This window comes from Mustela nivalis (genome assembly GCF_964662115.1).
Source record: "Mustela nivalis genome assembly, chromosome: Y".
In the NCBI taxonomy this organism is placed as follows: domain Eukaryota; kingdom Metazoa; phylum Chordata; class Mammalia; order Carnivora; family Mustelidae; genus Mustela; species Mustela nivalis.
Window position 1 is genome coordinate 24,378,464 of NC_139041.1, and position 21,364 is coordinate 24,399,827.

A 21,364-nucleotide genomic window follows, 5' to 3' on the forward strand; every position below is an offset into this window, starting at 1 on the left:
TAGGGAGCTTTGGGGGACTGTCCCCACTCCTTCCGCTTAAACCCCGTGAATACTCCAAGCTTCCACATCCTGGAGGAAGTCGGCGTCTGACTCGCTGTTAGTTCAGGGAGCTGTTTCTGTGAGTACACCGTAGGCCCCTGGTGACTAGAGCATGTCTGCCCCAGGGACAGGTGGCCAAGGAGCTGCTATCTCCTTGGCCCACAGACTCAGGACAGGCATGCTTTCTACCCAGACTCCTTCCTAAGAGTGGAGCCTGCACCCTGCCATACACATCCCCTCCTGTCTCCTTAGCAACCAGGCTTCTGACTGTCTGAACTGGGAGCGGGTGACGCTTGTATTACCACTGAACGCTGTGCCTGCCAGGGTCGTCCCTCCTGCTCTGCAACCGTTTCCAGACAAGAAGGCCAATGGCTGCTGCTCTTCTCCCCGGGCAGAGTGTTGAACCTTCCACAGATATGCTCCTGGGGTGCGCAGTGAAAAACGTGTCCCTTTCCTTAAGGCTCTTTCCATAGGCGCAATCGCGCTTCTCTCACAGGCAGAAGGGATGCCCAGGCAAAGAGGATTTCTCTCCATGCGGGTTTAGTACACTGTGCTGAAGAGAGCAGCTCAGGCAACAGGAGAATCCCTCAGACCCGACTCTGATTTCCCAAAGAATGCTGCGCTTTCCCAGAGGGGATTCCAGGGCAAAGAGGCTTTCGCTCTATGCGGTATTCTCCCATAGTGCTGCGAATACTAGGCTAAGGCAAGCAGCAACAGCAGCCCACAGAACCGACTCTGATTTCCCAGCGACTGCTATGCTTTCGCAGAGCTTTACAGCTTGGCAGGAACCGCACTTCGCTGCTGCTTCCTCAGAAAGGCTTTGGGTGTTTAGTCTGTCCCGACAGGGAAGAAGAGCCGCGGGAGAGCTGGTGCCTCTTGGGACTTGCTTTCTCGGGCTCCGCGTTCACGCCCGGGGTTACCTTGCTATGCCGAACTAAGCAGACACAGTCACAACCCAGCAGCAGCGTCCGTTCTTAACATGGCACTCAATGCCTATTACAATCTCGTGGGGAAGGTAAGGCTTTGCCTTTGGCTCTGGCGCTCCGGCAGGCTCAAGGTCTAGGCCAGTGCCTACACCACAGGAGAGAGCTGGCGACAGGATCACTGCACATGGCCCGTGCACTGGGATGGGGAACTGTGGGGGACTGTCCACATTCTTTCCCCAGCACACCCCCTGCCACCCACATCGCTGCCACATCTTGGTGGAAGATGGCATCTGAATGCCAGTTCCATTTGTGTTGTTTCCGCGAGTTGCAGCTATGTCGCCTGGTGGGAAGCCCAAGTCTGTTCTTGGGACAGATGGCCAAGGAGATGCTGCCCCTTTTTGACCAGAGGCAAAGGACTGGCCTGCCTTCTGCCCAGACTCCTTCCTCAGCGTGGAGTACGCGCCTCTGCCCTAGTCATGCCCTCATGTCTCCTTAGCAGCCTGGCTTCCATCTCTCTGCACAGGTAGCGGGTGACACTTGTCTTGCCACCGGCCTGTGGTTCGTGCCATGGCAGGCTATCCTGCATCCCGAGTGTTTCCAGACCCCAAGGCCAACGGCTCCTTCTCTTCTCCAGGGGCGGCAGCTGCGCTTTCCCCACACTTGGTTTCTCTCTCAGGCAGAGGGGATGCTAGGACAAAGCGTATTTCGCTCCATGCGGGTATCGTCCACCAAGCTGTGGAGACTAGCTCAGGCAAGCAGCAGCAGCATCCCCTAACAAAACTCTGATTTCCCAAGGAAAGCTGCGCTTTCCCAGGCGAGATGCCCAGGCAAAGAGGCTTTTGCTGAATGCGGGTTTCTCCCACCGCGAGACTGGGATCAGGCAAGCAGCCCCAGCCCGCAGAACATTTCTTAGCGAATGCTGTGCTTTCGCAAAGGCTTTGGCTTGGAGCGAACAGCACTTCACTGCTGCTTCCTCAGCAAGGCTTCAGTCGCGTCAGGGAAGCAGAGCTGCGGGAGAGCTGGTGCCTCTTGGACCTTGCTTTCCCAGGCTCCAGTTCGTGTCCTGGGTTCACCCTGCCAAGCCGAACTAAGCAGACACAGCTACAACCCTCCAGTAGCGTGCATAGCCTAGGTTGGCACTCAATACACACTACCATCTTCCAGTGTAGGCATCCCTTGGCCTTTTACTCTGGCACTTAAGCGGACTGCAAACTAGACCAGTGCTTTCCCCACAGGAAAGGAGAGCTGACAGGAACCCTGCACATGGCCCGTGCACTGAATAGGGAGCTTTGGGGGACTGCCCCACTCCTTCCCCTTAAACCCCGTGAATACTCCAAGCTTCCACATCCTGGAGGAAGTCGGCGTCTGACTCGCTGTTAGTTCAAAGAGCTGTTTCTGTGAGTACACCGTAGGCCCCTGGTGACTAGAGCATGTCTGCCCCAGGGACAGGTGGCCAAGGAGCTGCTATCTCCTTGGCCCACAGACTCAGGACAGGCATGCTTTCTACCCAGACTCCTTCCTAAGAGTGGAGCCTGCACCCTGCCATACACATCCCCTGCTGTCTCTTTAGCAACCAGGCTTCTGACTGTCTGAACTGGGAGCGGGTGACACTTGTATTACCACTGAACGCTGTGCCTGCCAGGGTCGTCCCTCCTGCTTTGCAACCGTTTCCAGACAAGAAGGCCAATGGCTGCTGCTCTTCTCCCCGGGCAGAGTGTTGAACCTTCCACAGATATGCTCCTGGGGTGCGCAGTGAAAAACGTGTCCCTTTCCTTAAGGCTCTTTCCATAGGCGCAAGCGCGCTTCTCTCACAGGCAGAAGGGATGCCCAGGCAAAGAGGATTTCTCTCCATGCGGGTTTAGTACACTGTGCTGAAGAGACCAGCTCAGGCAACAGGAGAATCCCTCAGACCCGACTCTGATTTCCCAAAGAATGCTGCGCTTTCCCAGAGGGGATGCCAGGGCAAAGAGGCTTTCGCTCTATGCGGTATTCTCCCATAGTGCTGCGAATACTAGGCTAAGGCAAGCAGCAACAGCAGCCCACAGAACCGACTCTGATTTCCCAGCGACTGCTATGCTTTCGCAGAGCTTTTCAGCTTGGCAGGAACCGCACTTCGCTGCTGCTTCCTCAGAAAGGCTTTGGGTGTTTAGTCTGTCCCGGCAGGGAAGAAGAGCCGCGGGAGAGCTGGTGCCTCTTGGGACTTGCTTTCTCGGGCTCCTCGTTCACACCCGGGGTTACCTTGCTATGCCGAACTAAGCAGACACAGTCCCAACCCAGCAGCAGCGTCCGTTCTTAACATGGCACTCAATGCCTATTACAATCTCGTGGGGAAGGTAAGGCTTTGCCTTTGGCTCTGGCGCTCCGGCAGGCTCAAGGTCTAGGCCAGTGCCTACACCACAGGAGAGAGCTGGCGACAGGATCACTGCACATGGTCCGTGCACTGGGATGGGGAACTGTGGGGGACTGTCCACATTCTTTCCCCAGCACACCCCCTGCCACCCACATCGCTGCCACATCTTGGTGGAAGATGGCATCTGAATGCCAGTTCCATTTGTGTTGTTTCCGCGAGTTGCAGCTATGTCGCCTGGTGGGAAGCCCAAGTCTGTTCTTGGGACAGATGGCCAAGGAGATGCTGCCCCTTTTTGACCAGAGGCAAAGGACTGGCCTGCCTTCTGCCCAGACTCCTTCCTCAGCGTGGAGTACGCGCCTCTGCCCTAGTCATGCCCTCATGTCTCCTTAGCAGCCTGGCTTCCATCTCTCTGCACAGGTAGCGGGTGACACTTGTCTTGCCACCGGCCTGTGGTTCGTGCCATGGCAGGCTATCCTGCATCCCGAGTGTTTCCAGACCCCAAGGCCAACGGCTCCTTCTCTTCTCCAGGGGCGGCAGCTGCGCTTTCCCCACACTTGGTTTCTCTCTCAGGCAGAGGGGATGCTAGGACAAAGCGTATTTCGCTCCATGCGGGTATCGTCCACCAAGCTGTGGAGACTAGCTCAGGCAAGCAGCAGCAGCATCCCCTAACAAAACTCTGATTTCCCAAGGAAAGCTGCGCTTTCCCAGGCGAGATGACCAGGCAAAGAGGCTTTTGCTGAATGCGGGTTTCTCCCACCGCGAGGCTGGGATCAGGCAAGCAGCCCCAGCCCGCAGAACATTTCTTAGCGAATGCTGTGCTTTCGCAAAGGCTTTGGCTTGGAGCGAACAGCACTTCACTGCTGCTTCCTCAGCAAGGCTTCAGTCGCGTCAGGGAAGCAGAGCTGCGGGAGAGCTGGTGACTCTTGGACCTTGCTTTCCCAGGCTCCAGTTCGTGTTCTGGGTTCACCCTGCCAAGCCGAACTAAGCAGACACAGCTACAACCCTCCAGTAGCGTGCATAGCCTAGGTTGGCACTCAATACACACTACCATCTTCCAGTGTAGGCATCCCTTGGCCTTTTACTCTGGCACTTAAGCGGACTGCAAACTAGACCAGTGCTTTCCCCACAGGAAAGGAGAGCTGACAGGAACCCTGCACATGGCCCGTGCACTGAATAGGGAGCTTTGGGGGACTGTCCCCACTCCTTCCGCTTAAACCCCGTGAATACTCCAAGCTTCCACATCCTGGAGGAAGTCGGCGTCTGACTCGCTGTTAGTTCAGGGAGCTGTTTCTGCGAGTACACCGTAGGCCCCTGGTGACTAGAGCATGTCTGCCCCAGGGACAGGTGGCCAAGGAGCTGCTATCTCCTTGGCCCACAGACTCAGGACAGGCATGCTTTCTACCCAGACTCCTTCCTAAGAGTGGAGCCTGCACCCTGCCATACACATCCCCTGCTGTCTCCTTAGCAACCAGGCTTCTGACTGTCTGAACTGGGAGCGGGTGACACTTGTATTACCACTGAACGCTGTGCCTGCCAGGGTCGTCCCTCCTGCTTTGCAACCGTTTTCAGACAAGAAGGCCAATGGCTGCTGCTCTTCTCCCCGGGCAGAGTGTTGAACCTTCCACAGATATGCTCCTGGGGTGCGCAGTGAAAAACGTGTCCCTTTCCTTAAGGCTCTTTCCATAGGCGCAAGCGCGCTTCTCTCACAGGCAGAAGGGATGCCCAGGCAAAGAGGATTTCTCTCCATGCGGGTTTAGTACACTGTGCTGAAGAGACCAGCTCAGGCAACAGGAGAATCCCTCAGACCCGACTCTGATTTCCCAAAGAATGCTGCGCTTTCCCAGAGGGGATGCCAGGGCAAAGAGGCTTTCGCTCTATGCGGTATTCTCCCATAGTGCTGCGAATACTAGGCTAAGGCAAGCAGCAACAGCAGCCCACAGAACCGACTCTGATTTCCCAGCGACTGCTATGCTTTCGCAGAGCTTTACAGCTTGGCAGGAACCGCACTTCGCTGCTGCTTCCTCAGAAAGGCTTTGGGTGTTTAGTCTGTCCCGGCAGGGAAGAAGAGCCGCGAGAGAGCTGGTGCCTCTTGGGACTTGCTTTCTCGGGCTCCTCGTTCACACCCGGGGTTACCTTGCTATGCCGAACTAAGCAGACACAGTCCCAACCCAGCAGCAGCGTCCGTTCTTAACATGGCACTCAATGCCTATTACAATCTCGTGGGGAAGGTAAGGCTTTGCCTTTGGCTCTGGCGCTCCGGCAGGCTCAAGGTCTAGGCCAGTGCCTACACCACAGGAGAGAGCTGGCGACAGGATCACTGCACATGGCCCGTGCACTGGGATGGGGAACTGTGGGGGACTGTCCACACTCTTTCCCCAGCACACCCCCTGCCACCCACATCGCTGCCACATCTTGGTGGAAGATGGCATCTGAATGCCAGTTCCATTTGTGTTGTTTCCGCGAGTTGCAGCTATGTCGCCTGGTGGGAAGCCCAAGTCTGTTCTTGGGACAGATGGCCAAGGAGATGCTGCACCTTTTTGACCAGAGGCAAAGGACTGGCCTGCCTTCTGCCCAGACACCTTCCTCAGCGTGGAGTACGCGCCTCTGCCCTAGTCATGCCCTCATGTCTCCTTAGCAGCCTGGCTTCCATCTCTCTGCACAGGTAGCGGGTGACACTTGTCTTGCCACCGGCCTGTGGTTCGTGCCATGGCAGGCTATCCTGCATCCCGAGTGTTTCCAGACCCCAAGGCCAACGGCTCCTTTTCTTCTCCAGGGGCGGCAGTTGCGCTTTCCCCTCACTTGGTTTCTCTCTCAGGCAGAGGGGATGCTAGGACAAAGCGTATTTCGCTCCATGCGGGTATCGTCCACCAAGCTGTGGAGACTAGCTCAGGCAAGCAGAAGCAGCATCCCCTAAAAAAACTCTGATTTCCCAAGGAAAGCTGCGCTTTCCCAGGCGAGATGCCCAGGCAAAGAGGCTTTTGCTGAATGCGGGTTTCTCCCACCGCGAGGCTGGGATCAGGCAAGCAGCCCCAGCCCGCAGAACATTTCTTAGCGAATGCTGTGCTTTCGCAAAGGCTTTGGCTTGGAGCGAACAGCACTTCACTGCTGCTTCCTCAGCAAGGCTTCAGTCGCGTCAGGGAAGCAGAGCTGCGGGAGAGCTGGTGCCTCTTGGACCTTGCTTTCCCAGGCTCCAGTTCGTGTTCTGGGTTCACCCTGCCAAGCCGAACTAAGCAGACACAGCTACAACCCTCCAGTAGCGTGCATAGCCTAGGTTGGCACTCAATACACACTACCATCTTCCAGTGTAGGCATCCCTTGGCCTTTTACTCTGGCACTTAAGCGGACTGCAAACTAGACCAGTGCTTTCCCCACAGGAAAGGAGAGCTGACAGGAACCCTGCACATGGCCCGTGCACTGAATAGGGAGCTTTGGGGGACTGTCCCCACTCCTTCCCCTTAAACCCCGTGAATCCTCCAAGCTTCCACATCCTGGAGGAAGTCGGCGTCTGACTCGCTGTTAGTTCAGGGAGCTGTTTCTGTGAGTACACCGTAGGCCCCTGGTGACTAGAGCATGTCTGCCCCAGGGACAGGTGGCCAAGGAGCTGCTATCTCCTTGGCCCACAGACTCAGGACAGGCATGCTTTCTACCCAGACTCCTTCCTAAGAGTGGAGCCTGCACCCTGCCATACACATCCCCTCCTGTCTCCTTAGCAACCAGGCTTCTGACTGTCTGAACTGGGAGCGGGTGACGCTTGTATTACCACTGAACGCTGTGCCTGCCAGGGTCGTCCCTCCTGCTCTGCAACCGTTTCCAGACAAGAAGGCCAATGGCTGCTGCTCTTCTCCCCGGGCAGAGTGTTGAACCTTCCACAGATATGCTCCTGGGGTGCGCAGTGAAAAACGTGTCCCTTTCCTTAAGGCTCTTTCCATAGGCGCAATCGCGCTTCTCTCACAGGCAGAAGGGATGCCCAGGCAAAGAGGATTTCTCTCCATGCGGGTTTAGTACACTGTGCTGAAGAGAGCAGCTCAGGCAACAGGAGAATCCCTCAGACCCGACTCTGATTTCCCAAAGAATGCTGCGCTTTCCCAGAGGGGATTCCAGGGCAAAGAGGCTTTCGCTCTATGCGGTATTCTCCCATAGTGCTGCGAATACTAGGCTAAGGCAAGCAGCAACAGCAGCCCACAGAACCGACTCTGATTTCCCAGCGACTGCTATGCTTTCGCAGAGCTTTACAGCTTGGCAGGAACCGCACTTCGCTGCTGCTTCCTCAGAAAGGCTTTGGGTGTTTAGTCTGTCCCGACAGGGAAGAAGAGCCGCGGGAGAGCTGGTGCCTCTTGGGACTTGCTTTCTCGGGCTCCGCGTTCACGCCCGGGGTTACCTTGCTATGCCGAACTAAGCAGACACAGTCACAACCCAGCAGCAGCGTCCGTTCTTAACATGGCACTCAATGCCTATTACAATCTCGTGGGGAAGGTAAGGCTTTGCCTTTGGCTCTGGCGCTCCGGCAGGCTCAAGGTCTAGGCCAGGGCCTACACCACAGGAGAGAGCTGGCGACAGGATCACTGCACATGGCCCGTGCACTGGGATGGGGAACTGTGGGGGACTGTCCACATTCTTTCCCCAGCACACCCCCTGCCACCCACATCGCTGCCACATCTTGGTGGAAGATGGCATCTGAATGCCAGTTCCATTTGTGTTGTTTCCGCGAGTTGCAGCTATGTCGCCTGGTGGGAAGCCCAAGTCTGTTCTTGGGACAGATGGCCAAGGAGATGCTGCCCCTTTTTGACCAGAGGCAAAGGACTGGCCTGCCTTCTGCCCAGACTCCTTCCTCAGCGTGGAGTACGCGCCTCTGCCCTAGTCATGCCCTCATGTCTCCTTAGCAGCCTGGCTTCCATCTCTCTGCACAGGTAGCGGGTGACACTTGTCTTGCCACCGGCCTGTGGTTCGTGCCATGGCAGGCTATCCTGCATCCCGAGTGTTTCCAGACCCCAAGGCCAACGGCTCCTTCTCTTCTCCAGGGGCGGCAGCTGCGCTTTCCCCACACTTGGTTTCTCTCTCAGGCAGAGGGGATGCTAGGACAAAGCGTATTTCGCTCCATGCGGGTATCGTCCACCAAGCTGTGGAGACTAGCTCAGGCAAGCAGCAGCAGCATCCCCTAACAAAACTCTGATTTCCCAAGGAAAGCTGCGCTTTCCCAGGCGAGATGCCCAGGCAAAGAGGCTTTTGCTGAATGCGGGTTTCTCCCACCGCGAGACTGGGATCAGGCAAGCAGCCCCAGCCCGCAGAACATTTCTTAGCGAATGCTGTGCTTTCCCAAAGGCTTTGGCTTGGAGCGAACAGCACTTCACTGCTGCTTCCTCAGCAAGGCTTCAGTCGCGTCAGGGAAGCAGAGCTGCGGGAGAGCTGGTGACTCTTGGACCTTGCTTTCCCAGGCTCCAGTTCGTGTTCTGGGTTCACCCTGCCAAGCCGAACTAAGCAGACACAGCTACAACCCTCCAGTAGCGTGCATAGCCTAGGTTGGCACTCAATACACACTACCATCTTCCAGTGTAGGCATCCCTTGGCCTTTTACTCTGGCACTTAAGCGGACTGCAAACTAGACCAGTGCTTTCCCCACAGGAAAGGAGAGCTGACAGGAACCCTGCACATGGCCCGTGCACTGAATAGGGAGCTTTGGGGGACTGTCCCCACTCCTTCCGCTTAAACCCCGTGAATACTCCAAGCTTCCACATCCTGGAGGAAGTCGGCGTCTGACTCGCTGTTAGTTCAGGGAGCTGTTTCTGCGAGTACACCGTAGGCCCCTGGTGACTAGAGCATGTCTGCCCCAGGGACAGGTGGCCAAGGAGCTGCTATCTCCTTGGCCCACAGACTCAGGACAGGCATGCTTTCTACCCAGACTCCTTCCTAAGAGTGGAGCCTGCACCCTGCCATACACATCCCCTGCTGTCTCCTTAGCAACCAGGCTTCTGACTGTCTGAACTGGGAGCGGGTGACACTTGTATTACCACTGAACGCTGTGCCTGCCAGGGTCGTCCCTCCTGCTTTGCAACCGTTTTCAGACAAGAAGGCCTATGGCTGCTGCTCTTCTCCCCGGGCAGAGTGTTGAACCTTCCACAGATATGCTCCTGGGGTGCGCAGTGAAAAACGTGTCCCTTTCCTTAAGGCTCTTTCCAGAGGCGCAAGCGCGCTTCTCTCACAGGCAGAAGGGATGCCCAGGCAAAGAGGATTTCTCTCCATGCGGGTTTAGTACACTGTGCTGAAGAGACCAGCTCAGGCAACAGGAGAATCCCTCAGACCCGACTCTGATTTCCCAAAGAATGCTGCGCTTTCCCAGAGGGGATGCCAGGGCAAAGAGGCTTTCGCTCTATGCGGTATTCTCCCATAGTGCTGCGAATACTAGGCTAAGGCAAGTAGCAACAGCAGCCCACAGAACCGACTCTGATTTCCCAGAGACTGCTATGCTTTCGCAGAGCTTTACAGCTTGGCAGGAACCGCACTTCGCTGCTGCTTCCTCAGAAAGGCTTTGGGTGTTTAGTCTGTCCCGACAGGGAAGAAGAGCCGCGAGAGAGCTGGTGCCTCTTGGGACTTGCTTTCTCGGGCTCCTCGTTCACACCCGGGGTTACCTTGCTATGCCGAACTAAGCAGACACAGTCCCAACCCAGCAGCAGCGTCCGTTCTTAACATGGCACTCAATGCCTATTACAATCTCGTGGGGAAGGTAAGGCTTTGCCTTTGGCTCTGGCGCTCCGGCAGGCTCAAGGTCTAGGCCAGTGCCTACACCACAGGAGAGAGCTGGCGACAGGATCACTGCACATGGCCCGTGCACTGGGATGGGGAACTGTGGGGGACTGTCCACACTCTTTCCCCAGCACACCCCCTGCCACCCACATCGCTGCCACATCTTGGTGGAAGATGGCATCTGAATGCCAGTTCCATTTGTGTTGTTTCCGCGAGTTGCAGCTATGTCGCCTGGTGGGAAGCCCAAGTCTGTTCTTGGGACAGATGGCCAAGGAGATGCTGCACCTTTTTGACCAGAGGCAAAGGACTGGCCTGCCTTCTGCCCAGACACCTTCCTCAGCGTGGAGTACGCGCCTCTGCCCTAGTCATGCCCTCATGTCTCCTTAGCAGCCTGGCTTCCATCTCTCTGCACAGGTAGCGGGTGACACTTGTCTTGCCACCGGCCTGTGGTTCGTGCCATGGCAGGCTATCCTGCATCCCGAGTGTTTCCAGACCCCAAGGCCAACGGCTCCTTTTCTTCTCCAGGGGCGGCAGTTGCGCTTTCCCCTCACTTGGTTTCTCTCTCAGGCAGAGGGGATGCTAGGACAAAGCGTATTTCGCTCCATGCGGGTATCGTCCACCAAGCTGTGGAGACTAGCTCAGGCAAGCAGAAGCAGCATCCCCTAAAAAAACTCTGATTTCCCAAGGAAAGCTGCGCTTTCCCAGGCGAGATGCCCAGGCAAAGAGGCTTTTGCTGAATGCGGGTTTCTCCCACCGCGAGGCTGGGATCAGGCAAGCAGCCCCAGCCCGCAGAACATTTCTTAGCGAATGCTGTGCTTTCGCAAAGGCTTTGGCTTGGAGCGAACAGCACTTCACTGCTGCTTCCTCAGCAAGGCTTCAGTCGCGTCAGGGAAGCAGAGCTGCGGGAGAGCTGGTGCCTCTTGGACCTTGCTTTCCCAGGCTCCAGTTCGTGTTCTGGGTTCACCCTGCCAAGCCGAACTAAGCAGACACAGCTACAACCCTCCAGTAGCGTGCATAGCCTAGGTTGGCACTCAATACACACTACCATCTTCCAGTGTAGGCATCCCTTGGCCTTTTACTCTGGCACTTAAGCGGACTGCAAACTAGACCAGTGCTTTCCCCACAGGAAAGGAGAGCTGACAGGAACCCTGCACATGGCCCGTGCACTGAATAGGGAGCTTTGGGGGACTGTCCCCACTCCTTCCGCTTAAACCCCGTGAATACTCCAAGCTTCCACATCCTGGAGGAAGTCGGCGTCTGACTCGCTGTTAGTTCAGGGAGCTGTTTCTGTGAGTACACCGTAGGCCCCTGGTGACTAGAGCATGTCTGCCCCAGGGACAGGTGGCCAAGGAGCTGCTATCTCCTTGGCCCACAGACTCAGGACAGGCATGCTTTCTACCCAGACTCCTTCCTAAGAGTGGAGCCTGCACCCTGCCATACACATCCCCTCCTGTCTCCTTAGCAACCAGGCTTCTGACTGTCTGAACTGGGAGCGGGTGACGCTTGTATTACCACTGAACGCTGTGCCTGCCAGGGTCGTCCCTCCTGCTCTGCAACCGTTTCCAGACAAGAAGGCCAATGGCTGCTGCTCTTCTCCCCGGGCAGAGTGTTGAACCTTCCACAGATATGCTCCTGGGGTGCGCAGTGAAAAACGTGTCCCTTTCCTTAAGGCTCTTTCCATAGGCGCAAGCGCGCTTCTCTCACAGGCAGAAGGGATGCCCAGGCAAAGAGGATTTCTCTCCATGCGGGTTTAGTACACTGTGCTGAAGAGAGCAGCTCAGGCAACAGGAGAATCCCTCAGACCCGACTCTGATTTCCCAAAGAATGCTGCGCTTTCCCAGAGGGGATTCCAGGGCAAAGAGGCTTTCGCTCTATGCGGTATTCTCCCATAGTGCTGCGAATACTAGGCTAAGGCAAGCAGCAACAGCAGCCCACAGAACCGACTCTGATTTCCCAGCGACTGCTATGCTTTCGCAGAGCTTTACAGCTTGGCAGGAACCGCACTTCGCTGCTGCTTCCTCAGAAAGGCTTTGGGTGTTTAGTCTGTCCCGACAGGGAAGAAGAGCCGCGAGAGAGCTGGTGCCTCTTGGGACTTGCTTTCTCGGGCTCCTCGTTCACGCCCGGGGTTACCTTGCTATGCCGAACTAAGCAGACACAGTCCCAACCCAGCAGCAGCGTCCGTTCTTAACATGGCACTCAATGCCTATTACAATCTCGTGGGGAAGGTAAGGCTTTGCCTTTGGCTCTGGCGCTCCGGCAGGCTCAAGGTCTAGGCCAGTGCCTACACCACAGGAGAGAGCTGGCGACAGGATCACTGCACATGGCCCGTGCACTGGGATGGGGAACTGTGGGGGACTGTCCACACTCTTTCCCCAGCACACCCCCTGCCACCCACATCGCTGCCACATCTTGGTGGAAGATGGCATCTGAATGCCAGTTCCATTTGTGTTGTTTCCGCGAGTTGCAGCTATGTCGCCTGGTGGGAAGCCCAAGTCTGTTCTTGGGACAGATGGCCAAGGAGATGCTGTCCCTTTTTGACCAGAGGCAAAGGACTGGCCTGCCTTCTGCCCAGACTCCTTCCTCAGCGTGGAGTACGCGCCTCTGCCCTAGTCATGCCCTCATGTCTCCTTAGCAGCCTGGCTTCCATCTCTCTGCACAGGTAGCGGGTGACACTTGTCTTGCCACCGGCCTGTGGTTCGTAGCATGGCAGGCTATCCTGCATCCCGAGTGTTTCCAGACCCCAAGGCCAACGGCTCCTTTTCTTCTCCAGGGGCGGCAGCTGCGCTTTCCCCACACTTGGTTTCTCTCTCAGGCAGAGGGGATGCTAGGGAAACGGGTATTTCGCTCCATGCGGGTATCGTCCACCAAGCTGTGGAGACTAGCTCAGGCAAGCAGCAGCAGCATCCCCTAACAAAACTCTGATTTCCCAAGGAAAGCTGCGCTTTCCCAGGCGAGATGCCCAGGCAAAGAGGCTTTTGCTGAATGCGGGTTTCTCCCACCGCGAGACTGGGATCAGGCAAGCAGCCCCAGCCCGCAGAACATTTCTTAGCGAATGCTGTGCTTTCGCAAAGGCTTTGGCTTGGAGCGAACAGCACTTCACTGCTGCTTCCTCAGCAAGGCTTCAGTCGCGTCAGGGAAGCAGAGCTGCGGGAGAGCTGGTGCCTCTTGGACCTTGCTTTCCCAGGCTCCAGTTCGTGTTCTGGGTTCACCCTGCCAAGCCGAACTAAGCAGACACAGCTACAACCCTCCAGTAGTGTGCATAGCCTTGTTTGGCACTCAATACACACTACCATCTTCCAGTGTAGGCATCCCTTGGCCTTTTACTCTGGCACTTAAGCGGACTGCAAACTAGACCAGTGCTTTCCCCACAGGAAAGGAGAGCTGACAGGAACCCTGCACATGGCCCGTGCACTGAATAGGGAGCTTTGGGGGACTGTCCCCACTCCTTCCGCTTAAACTCCGTGAATACTCCAAGCTTCCACATCCTGGAGGAAGTCGGCGTCTGACTCGCTGTTAGTTCAGGGAGCTGTTTCTGCGAGTACACCGTAGGCCCCTGGTGACTAGAGCATGTCTGCCCCAGGGACAGGTGGCCAAGGAGCTGCTATCTCCTTGGCCCACAGACTCAACACAGGCATGCTTTCTACCCAGACTCCTTCCTAAGAGTGGAGCCTGCACCCTGCCATACACATCCCCTGCTGTCTCCTTAGCAACCAGGCTTCTGACTGTCTGAACTGGGAGCGGGTGACACTTGTATTACCACTGAACGCTGTGCCTGCCAGGGTCGTCCCTCCTGCTTTGCAACCGTTTCCAGACAAGAAGGCCAATGGCTGCTGCTCTTCTCCCCGGGCAGAGTGTTGAACCTTCCACAGATATGCTCCTGGGGTGCGCAGTGAAAAACGTGTCCCTTTCCTTAAGGCTCTTTCCATAGGCGCAAGCGCGCTTCTCTCACAGGCAGAAGGGATGCCCAGGCAAAGAGGATTTCTCTCCATGCGGGTTTAGGACACTGTGCTGAAGAGACCAGCTCAGGCAACAGGAGAATCCCTCAGACCCGACTCTGATTTCCCAAAGAATGCTGCGCTTTCCCAGAGGGGATGCCAGGGCAAAGAGGCTTTCGCTCTATGCGGTATTCTCCCATAGTGCTGCGAATACTAGGCTAAGGCAAGCAGCAACAGCAGCCCACAGAACCGACTCTGATTTCCCAGCGACTGCTATGCTTTCGCAGAGCTTTTCAGCTTGGCAGGAACCGCACTTCGCTGCTGCTTCCTCAGAAAGGCTTTGGGTGTTTAGTCTGTCCCGGCAGGGAAGAAGAGCCGCGGGAGAGCTGGTGCCTCTTGGGACTTGCTTTCTCGGGCTCCTCGTTCACACCCGGGGTTACCTTGCTATGCCGAACTAAGCAGACACAGTCCCAACCCAGCAGCAGCGTCCGTTCTTAACATGGCACTCAATGCCTATTACAATCTCGTGGGGAAGGTAAGGCTTTGCCTTTGGCTCTGGCGCTCCGGCAGGCTCAAGGTCTAGGCCAGTGCCTACACCACAGGAGAGAGCTGGCGACAGGATCACTGCACATGGTCCGTGCACTGGGATGGGGAACTGTGGGGGACTGTCCACATTCTTTCCCCAGCACACCCCCTGCCACCCACATCGCTGCCACATCTTGGTGGAAGATGGCATCTGAATGCCAGTTCCATTTGTGTTGTTTCCGCGAGTTGCAGCTATGTCGCCTGGTGGGAAGCCCAAGTCTGTTCTTGGGACAGATGGCCAAGGAGATGCTGCCCCTTTTTGACCAGAGGCAAAGGACTGGCCTGCCTTCTGCCCAGACTCCTTCCTCAGCGTGGAGTACGCGCCTCTGCCCTAGTCATGCCCTCATGTCTCCTTAGCAGCCTGGCTTCCATCTCTCTGCACAGGTAGCGGGTGACACTTGTCTTGCCACCGGCCTGTGGTTCGTGCCATGGCAGGCTATCCTGCATCCCGAGTGTTTCCAGACCCCAAGGCCAACGGCTCCTTCTCTTCTCCAGGGGCGGCAGCTGCGCTTTCCCCACACTTGGTTTCTCTCTCAGGCAGAGGGGATGCTAGGACAAAGCGTATTTCGCTCCATGCGGGTATCGTCCACCAAGCTGTGGAGACTAGCTCAGGCAAGCAGCAGCAGCATCCCCTAACAAAACTCTGATTTCCCAAGGAAAGCTGCGCTTTCCCAGGCGAGATGACCAGGCAAAGAGGCTTTTGCTGAATGCGGGTTTCTCCCACCGCGAGGCTGGGATCAGGCAAGCAGCCCCAGCCCGCAGAACATTTCTTAGCGAATGCTGTGCTTTCGCAAAGGCTTTGGCTTGGAGCGAACAGCACTTCACTGCTGCTTCCTCAGCAAGGCTTCAGTCGCGTCAGGGAAGCAGAGCTGCGGGAGAGCTGGTGACTCTTGGACCTTGCTTTCCCAGGCTCCAGTTCGTGTTCTGGGTTCACCCTGCCAAGCCGAACTAAGCAGACACAGCTACAACCCTCCAGTAGCGTGCATAGCCTAGGTTGGCACTCAATACACACTACCATCTTCCAGTGTAGGCATCCCTTGGCCTTTTACTCTGGCACTTAAGCGGACTGCAAACTAGACCAGTGCTTTCCCCACAGGAAAGGAGAGCTGACAGGAACCCTGCACATGGCCCGTGCACTGAATAGGGAGCTTTGGGGGACTGTCCCCACTCCTTCCGCTTAAACCCCGTGAATACTCCAAGCTTCCACATCCTGGAGGAAGTCGGCGTCTGACTCGCTGTTAGTTCAGGGAGCTGTTTCTGCGAGTACACCGTAGGCCCCTGGTGACTAGAGCATGTCTGCCCCAGGGACAGGTGGCCAAGAGGCTGCTATCTCCTTGGCCCACAGACTCAGGACAGGCATGCTTTCTACCCAGACTCCTTCCTAAGAGTGGAGCCTGCACCCTGCCATACACATCCCCTGCTGTCTCCTTAGCAACCAGGCTTCTGACTGTCTGAACTGGGAGCGGGTGACACTTGTATTACCACTGAACGCTGTGCCTGCCAGGGTCGTCCCTCCTGCTTTGCAACCGTTTTCAGACAAGAAGGCCAATGGCTGCTGCTCTTCTCCCCGGGCAGAGTGTTGAACCTTCCACAGATATGCTCCTGGGGTGCGCAGTGAAAAACGTGTCCCTTTCCTTAAGGCTCTTTCCATAGGCGCAAGCGCGCTTCTCTCACAGGCAGAAGGGATGCCCAGGCAAAGAGGATTTCTCTCCATGCGGGTTTAGTACACTGTGCTGAAGAGACCAGCTCAGGCAACAGGAGAATCCCTCAGACCCGACTCTGATTTCCCAAAGAATGCTGCGCTTTCCCAGAGGGGATGCCAGGGCAAAGAGGCTTTCGCTCTATGCGGTATTCTCCCATAGTGCTGCGAATACTAGGCTAAGGCAAGCAGCAACAGCAGCCCACAGAACCGACTCTGATTTCCCAGCGACTGCTATGCTTTCGCAGAGCTTTACAGCTTGGCAGGAACCGCACTTCGCTGCTGCTTCCTCAGAAAGGCTTTGGGTGTTTAGTCTGTCCCGGCAGGGAAGAAGAGCCGCGAGAGAGCTGGTGCCTCTTGGGACTTGCTTTCTCGGGCTCCTCGTTCACACCCGGGGTTACCTTGCTATGCCGAACTAAGCAGACACAGTCCCAACCCAGCAGCAGCGTCCGTTCTTAACATGGCACTCAATGCCTATTACAATCTCGTGGGGAAGGTAAGGCTTTGCCTTTGGCTCTGGCGCTCCGGCAGGCTCAAGGTCTAGGCCAGTGCCTACACCACAGGAGAGAGCTGGCGACAGGATCACTGCACATGGCCCGTGCACTGGGATGGGGAACTGTGGGGGACTGTCCACACTCTTTCCCCAGCACACCCCCTGCCACCCACATCGCTGCCACATCTTGGTGGAAGATGGCATCTGAATGCCAGTTCCATTTGTGTTGTTTCCGCGAGTTGCAGCTATGTCGCCTGGTGGGAAGCCCAAGTCTGTTCTTGGGACAGATGGCCAAGGAGATGCTGCACCTTTTTGACCAGAGGCAAAGGACTGGCCTGCCTTCTGCCCAGACACCTTCCTCAGCGTGGAGTACGCGCCTCTGCCCTAGTCATGCCCTCATGTCTCCTTAGCAGCCTGGCTTCCATCTCTCTGCACAGGTAGCGGGTGACACTTGTCTTGCCACCGGCCTGTGGTTCGTGCCATGGCAGGCTATCCTGCATCCCGAGTGTTTCCAGACCCCAAGGCCAACGGCTCCTTTTCTTCTCCAGGGGCGGCAGTTGCGCTTTCCCCTCACTTGGTTTCTCTCTCAGGCAGAGGGGATGCTAGGACAAAGCGTATTTCGCTCCATGCGGGTATCGTCCACCAAGCTGTGGAGACTAGCTCAGGCAAGCAGAAGCAGCATCCCCTAAAAAAACTCTGATTTCCCAAGGAAAGCTGCGCTTTCCCAGGCGAGATGCCCAGGCAAAGAGGCTTTTGCTGAATGCGGGTTTCTCCCACCGCGAGGCTGGGATCAGGCAAGCAGCCCCAGCCCGCAGAACATTTCTTAGCGAATGCGGTGCTTTCGCAAAGGCTTTGGCTTGGAGCGAACAGCACTTCACTGCTGTTTCCTCAGCAAGGCTTCAGTCGCGTTAGGGAAGCAGAGCTGCGGGAGAGCTGGTGCCTCTTGGACCTTGCTTTCCCAGGCTCCAGTTCGTGTCCTGGGTTCACCCTGCCAAGCCGAACTAAGCAGACACAGCTACAACCCTCCAGTAGCGTGCATAGCCTAGGTTGGCACTCAATACACACTACCATCTTCCAGTGTAGGCATCCCTTGGCCTTTTACTCTGGCACTTAAGCGGACTGCAAACTAGACCAGTGCTTTCCCCACAGGAAAGGAGAGCTGACAGGAACCCTGCACATGGCCCGTGCACTGAATAGGGAGCTTTGGGGGACTGTCCCCACTCCTTCCCCTTAAACCCCGTGAATCCTCCAAGCTTCCACATCCTGGAGGAAGTCGGCGTCTGACTCGCTGTTAGTTCAGGGAGCTGTTTCTGTGAGTACACCGTAGGCCCCTGGTGACTAGAGCATGTCTGCCCCAGGGACAGGTGGCCAAGGAGCTGCTATCTCCTTGGCCCACAGACTCAGGACAGGCATGCTTTCTACCCAGACTCCTTCCTAAGAGTGGAGCCTGCACCCTGCCATACACATCCCCTGCTGTCTCCTTAGCAACCAGGCTTCTGACTGTCTGAACTGGGAGCGGGTGACGCTTGTATTACCACTGAACGCTGTGCCTGCCAGGGTCGTCCCTCCTGCTCTGCAACCGTTTCCAGACAAGAAGGCCAATGGCTGCTGCTCTTCTCCCCGGGCAGAGTGTTGAACCTTCCACAGATATGCTCCTGGGGTGCGCAGTGAAAAACGTGTCCCTTTCCTTAAGGCTCTTTCCATAGGCGCAAGCGCGCTTCTCTCACAGGCAGAAGGGATGCCCAGGCAAAGAGGATTTCTCTCCATGCGGGTTTAGTACACTGTGCTGAAGAGAGCAGCTCAGGCAACAGGAGAATCCCTCAGACCCGACTCTGATTTCCCAAAGAATGCTGCGCTTTCCCAGAGGGGATGCCAGGGCAAAGAGGCTTTCGCTCTATGCGGTATTCTCCCATAGTGCTGCGAATACTAGGCTAAGGCAAGCAGCAACAGCAGCCCACAGAACCGACTCTGATTTCCCAGCGACTGCTATGCTTTCGCAGAGCTTTACAGCTTGGCAGGAACCGCACTTCGCTGCTGCTTCCTCAGAAAGGCTTTGGGTGTTTAGTCTGTCCCGGCAGGGAAGAAGAGCCGCGGGAGAGCTGGTGACTCTTGGGACTTGCTTTCTCGGGCTCCTCGTTCACGCCCGGGGTTACCTTGCTATGCCGAACTAGGCAGACACAGTCCCAACCCAGCAGCAGCGTCCGTTCTTAACATGGCACTCAATGCCTATTACAATCTCGTGGGGAAGGTAAGGCTTTGCCTTTGGCTCTGGCGCTCCGGGAGGCTCAAGGTCTAGGCCATTGCCTACACCACAGGAGAGAGCTGGCGACAGGATCACTGCACATGGCCCGTGCACTGGGATGGGGAACTGTGGGGGACTGTCCACACTCTTTCCCCAGCACACCCCCTGCCACCCACATCGCTGCCACATCTTGGTGGAAGATGGCATCTGAATGCCAGTTCCATTTGTGTTGTTTCCGCGAGTTGCAGCTATGTCGCCTGGTGGGAAGCCCAAGTCTGTTCTTGGGACAGATGGCCAAGGAGATGCTGCCCCCTTTTGACCAGAGGCAAAGGACTGGCCTGCCTTCTGCCCAGACTCCTTCCTCAGCGTGGAGTACGCGCCTCTGCCCTAGTCATGCCCTCATGTCTCCCTAGCAGCCTGGCTTCCATCTCTCTGCATAGGTAGCGGGTGACACTTGTCTTGCCACCGGCCTGTGGTTCGTGCCATGGCAGGCTATCCTGCATCCCGAGGGTTTCCAGACCCCAAGGCCAACGGCTCCTTCTCTTCTCCAGGGGCGGCAGCTGCGCTTTCCCCACACTTGGTTTCTCTCTCAGGCAGAGGGGATGCTAGGACAAAGCGTATTTCGCTCCATGCGGGTATCGTCCACCAAGCTGTGGAGACTAGCTCAGGCAAGCAGCAGCAGCATCCCCTAACAAAACTCTGATTTCCCAAGGAAAGCTGCGCTTTCCCAGGCGAGATGCCCAGGCAAAGAGGCTTTTGCTGAATGCGGGTTTCTCCCACCGCGAGACTGGGATCAGGCAAGCAGCCCCAGCCCGCAGAACATTTCTTAGCGAATGCTGTGCTTTCGCAAAGGCTTTGGCTTGGAGCGAACAGCACTTCACTGCTGCTTCCTCAGCAAGGCTTCAGTCGCGTCAGGGAAGCAGAGCTGCGGGAGAGCTGGTGCCTCTTGGACCTTGCTTTCCCAGGCTCCAGTTCGTGTCCTGGGTTCACCCTGCCAAGCCGAACTAAGCAGACACAGCTACAACCCTCCAGTAGCGTGCATAGCCTAGGTTGGCACTCAATACACACTACCATCTTCCAGTGTAGGCATCCCTTGGCCTTTTACTCTGGCACTTAAGCGGACTGCAAACTAGACCAGTGCTTTCCCCACAGGAAAGGAGAGCTGACAGGAACCCTGCACATGGCCCGTGCACTGAATAGGGAGCTTTGGGGGACTGCCCCACTCCTTCCCCTTAAACCCCGTGAATACTCCAAGCTTCCACATCCTGGAGGAAGTCGGCGTCTGACTCGCTGTTAGTTCAAAGAGCTGTTTCTGTGAGTACACCGTAGGCCCCTGGTGACTAGAGCATGTCTGCCCCAGGGACAGGTGGCCAAGGAGCTGCTATCTCCTTGGCCCACAGACTCAGGACAGGCATGCTTTCTACCCAGACTCCTTCCTAAGAGTGGAGCCTGCACCCTGCCATACACATCCCCTGCTGTCTCCTTAGCAACCAGGCTTCTGACTGTCTGAACTGGGAGCGGGTGACGCTTGTATTACCACTGAAGGCTGTGCCTGCCAGGGTCGTCCCTCCTGCTTTGCAACCGTTTCCAGACAAGAAGGCCAATGGCTGCTGCTCTTCTCCCCGGGCAGAGTGTTGAACCTTCCACAGATATGCTCCTGGGGTGCGCAGTGAAAAACGTGTCCCTTTCCTTAAGGCTCTTTCCATAGGCGCAAGCGCGCTTCTCTCACAGGCAGAAGGGATGCCCAGGCAAAGAGGATTTCTCTCCATGCGGGTTTAGTACACTGTGCTGAAGAGAGCAGCTCAGGCAACAGGAGAATCCCTCAGACCCGACTCTGATTTCCCAAAGAATGCTGCGCTTTCCCAGAGGGGATGCCAGGGCAAAGAGGCTTTCGCTCTATGCGGTATTCTCCCATAGTGCTGCGAATACTAGGCTAAGGCAAGCAGCAACAGCAGCCCACAGAACCGACTCTGATTTCCCAGCGACTGCTATGCTTTCGCAGAGCTTTACAGCTTGGCAGGAACCGCACTTCGCTTCTGCTTCCTCAGAAAGGCTTTGGGTGTTTAGTCTGTCCCGACAGGGAAGAAGAGCCGCGGGAGAGCTGGTGCCTCTTGGGACTTGCTTTCTCGGGCTCCTCGTTCACGCCCGGGGTTACCTTGCTATGCCGAACTAAGCAGACACAGTCACAACCCAGCAGCAGCGTCCGTTCTTAACATGGCACTCAATGCCTATTACAATCTCGTGGGGAAGGTAAGGCTTTGCCTTTGGCTCTGGCGCTCCGGCAGGCTCAAGGTCTAGGCCAGTGCCTACACCACAGGAGAGAGCTGGCGACAGGATCACTGCACATGGCCCGTGCA